Source organism: Bos indicus x Bos taurus, unplaced genomic scaffold, assembly GCF_003369695.1.
Source record: "Bos indicus x Bos taurus breed Angus x Brahman F1 hybrid unplaced genomic scaffold, Bos_hybrid_MaternalHap_v2.0 tig00003390_arrow_arrow_obj, whole genome shotgun sequence".
Taxonomy (NCBI): Eukaryota; Metazoa; Chordata; class Mammalia; order Artiodactyla; family Bovidae; genus Bos; species Bos indicus x Bos taurus.
The window spans coordinates 4290-7826 of NW_020867656.1; the positions used below are offsets into that span (position 1 = coordinate 4290).

Consider the following 3537-nt stretch of genomic DNA (forward strand, 5'->3'; position numbering starts at 1 on the left):
GTCTCAGGCCCTATCAGCCTGAAGGCGCCCGATCTCGTCTGATCTCGGAAGCTAAGCAGGGTCGGGCCTGGTTAGGATCTTGGATGGGAGACCACCTGGGAATCCCGGGTGCTCGAGGCTTTTTGCCTACCAGAAGAGGTCCTTTAGCCCCCGCCGCGCGTCCCGATTCTTGGATCCCCCCCGCAGCCCCAGCCCCTCCCGGGCCGCGGGGAGCGGGTGGCCGGGGCCCCGACTCGCGCTGCAGACCTGGGTTGCCTCCGCGCGGCCCGCGAGCCCCTCCGCATTCGCATTCGGCTTCCAGGACACCCGACGACCGGCAGTCCCGTCTCCATCTGGGGCTCCTTTGGCTTGCCTCAGGCAATCCCGGGGCTTGCACCGACTCAAGCCAGATCCCCAGCACCCCCCCCCACCCCCTGCCTCGCAGGCCATCGCGCATGCGCATGTGCGCGCGCACGCACAGATAGATGTGCCCAAACGGGGCATCTATCTTGTTCAATTATACTGTGGGTGGATCTATGCCTGGGAGTCGGACTGCTGAACCATAATCTACTTCCACTTTTAGTTCCTTCGGGAACCTCCATAATCTTTTCCATACCGGCTCTACCCACGCCCATTCCTACTCACCGTGGAGGAGAGTTCCCTTTGCTCCACATCTTCTCCAGCTGTGGTTATTGACAGACATCGCAGTGAGGCCCAATCGGACTCATGTGAAGTGGTCCCTCCTTGGAGTTTGGAGTTGAGCCTCTCCAATCATTAGTGATGTGGAGCAAGATGACCTTTTGGAAATGCAGATGCAATGCTGTCACCTCCCTGCTCCAACGGCTCTCGTATTTTCCCAGCATATTGAAGATACGACCACTTCCCTTCAGGCTTGCTCCTCACGTTCTTCTCTGATGTCTTTTGCCTGGAATGCCCTCTGCACTCTTTGGCTTCCATCCCATAGGGCATTTTTCGTTTCTTGAATGTCCTAAGTTTCCCTGGTCACATAGCCTTCCAAGATGCTATTTTCCCTGCCTGAAATTCTTCCTGCATCTCAACCCTGGTTTACCTAGGTTCAACCTATGGACCTCAACGAAATGGTGCCTCTGGAAAGCCTTCCCTGACACCCAGGTTTTGTGGTGAGGGAAGAGGCCCCTCTATAGGTTCTCAAAGGATCTGCCTGTCATGTATCATTAGAGTCGTCTCAGTGAAAGCAGGAACTCTGTGTCTTCTTCTCTCCGCCTTCTATTCCCTGAAACTTATTACATGCCTCCTAGCTCATCGTAGGTGCTCAGTATTTACTTAGTGTGTGAAAGACAGAAAAGCTCTTGGAAGCCTCAAGGGGTCACTTGGCTCGGCACTTTTGATCTCTGTGTATATTTGGCGAGTCAATTCTTTCCTTTCCTGGGTTGATGTGTACACTATATTCGAGGCACAATCTAAGGCATGAAGACATATCCATGCATAGAGGTTCTTGCTTTCAAGGAACTCGTACAGCAGATTTCTACAAGTTAGGGCTTTTCAAATGCTCTAGAAGCATGTGAACGTTCAGTATGCTCCATTTTCATTTCAAAGAAAGATCGTTTGACTTCCATAGCAAAGGTGGAGACCTTCCAACGTTGAGTCCAAGACTTATACCTTGACCATTTCAGGCAAGTCTTGTGGTTCCTTCTGGAGGTGTGTGGCTCTTGCAGAAATGTGAAGATCTTCCATCGTCCTCAGACTTTGGTGTCATTTGCAATCATCCAGAAAGCTTCCAGGTCCAGGTTCCAGACCACCACCACACACAGTCAGTAGCCAACGGAGTGGATTCCAGGAATACGCATTGTTCACCGGCATTACCGTTGATATTGTTGCTGCACACTCAATGCAGTGGGCAGGGCCTGGATTGTCCACTGGGTCTCATGTGGAATGGAAAGAAGGGCTCCCCACCCCCCACAGACCCCCCACCCCCACTGTTGACAGCCTTGTGACGAGAAACGGTCCCCGAAACAAGAATCAGACAAAGCAGAGAAGCCCAGATGATAGTCCTTGAGATGAAGGAACTAAGCAGCTGGTTGAGATGGCACCAAGGGGAAAGGTTGCTCTTTTTGTCTGCCCCTCTACTCCTTTCTTCCTGGACACCTTAGGGCTTCGTCATGGAGATTTGAAAGAAAGTGCACAAAAGTCATATGTGTTGTATCAAGATTTTGAATTTAACCATCTCTCAAAAAGGAAGAGAGCTTCACCTGCACATGTTTCTTTCAAAAACGTCCATTGCTTTTCAATTCTAGGGTTTCTCTCTTGCCTTGTTCACTTAGCCTTAATAGTAAAAATCAACGAAAACTACATAAAGATTCACAGATACCAAAAAGGACAGCTTCTGTTTCTGAAATCATCTTTCCATTTAGTAGAACACGAGCTCTATTCTTTGTATTTTGCCTAGGGAATTAGCAATGTCCTGGTTCAGATGGCAAGGTATCCCCACCCAGGAGATTGGGGTTCGATCCCTGGGTCCGGAAGATGCCTCCCGTAGAAGGAAATGGCAACCCACTCCAGTATCCTCGCCTGGGAAATGCCACGGACAGAGGAGCCTGATGGGCCGCAGTCCATGGGTCGTATCAAAGTTGGGCTCAATCCAGCAACTACGAACAGAAGTAATTCCAAAGACCACACTCAAGTGTGTGTGTGTGTGTGTGTGTGTGTGTGTGTGTCTGTATCTCCTCTTGCCGTCTTGGAGTCTGTCTCGGAATCTTCATGTATTTCTGCCTCTGTATCTCCTGACAGCCAGCCGCCGGCGCGTTCGTCTGGCCCCGGCCTCTCCCAGGCGCTCTGGTTCTGGCTGAGGAGCTTGCGCAGGCCAGCTGTCTCCCTTGGCGTGGGTGCGTGCGAGTGTCTGTGTGTCTGTCTGTGTGCCTGCCTGTGGCTCGTCTGCTCTCTCAGGAAGGTCGAGGGCTTGGCGTGGGGGCAAAGGGGGGGCCTCGGTAGTGCGAAGGGGAGGGGCTGAGGCGCTCCGCTCGACCGCGCCTTCCTGGCTTCTGGTGGGTTTGGGCACCGGACAGGTGCCGCGCAAGTTGGGCGCTCAAGTTTCGCTGCGCCTAGGCCCGCAGGAGGTTCAGAGGCCCCTGGGCCGCGGGGGTTGGGAGGCGGCGGGCGCCGAAGACCCGACACCTCCGGGGCCGCGCGGGCCTGAGCAGCGCATGGGATCGGGGGGAGGCCCCGCTCAGCGAGCGCGGCCGGGTCTGGAGTGGCCGCGGGTGGGAGGGCGCCGAGACCTCCACACCCCTCAGCCCAGCCCCTAGGCCCCGCGCGCACGCACGCACGCACGCCCTCCCGGTCAATGGGGGGTCCTGGAAGCCCCTCGGGCCCCCGGGCCCGGCCAGGCGCTTGCTGCTCTGGTGTTGGCGGTGTTCGGGGGGGCGGGCCGGCGTCAGCAGGCTGGAGTCCGGTCGCGGGTCGTGCGGCTCAAGTACAGCACGCCCCGCGACGAGAGGTGTGGCCCGTTGGCCCGACCTGCAGGGCAGAGCGAAAGGGAGGCGAAGCGCAAGGCTCTTAGGGCGCCCCGAGCCAACCGCCACC

General features: G+C 55.8%; 1 pseudogene; it reads left to right on the forward strand.

Annotated features, from left to right (window-relative positions):
- On the forward strand, positions 1-120 carry LOC113888984 (annotated as a pseudogene).
- Positions 121-3537: the final 3417 nt, after the last annotated feature.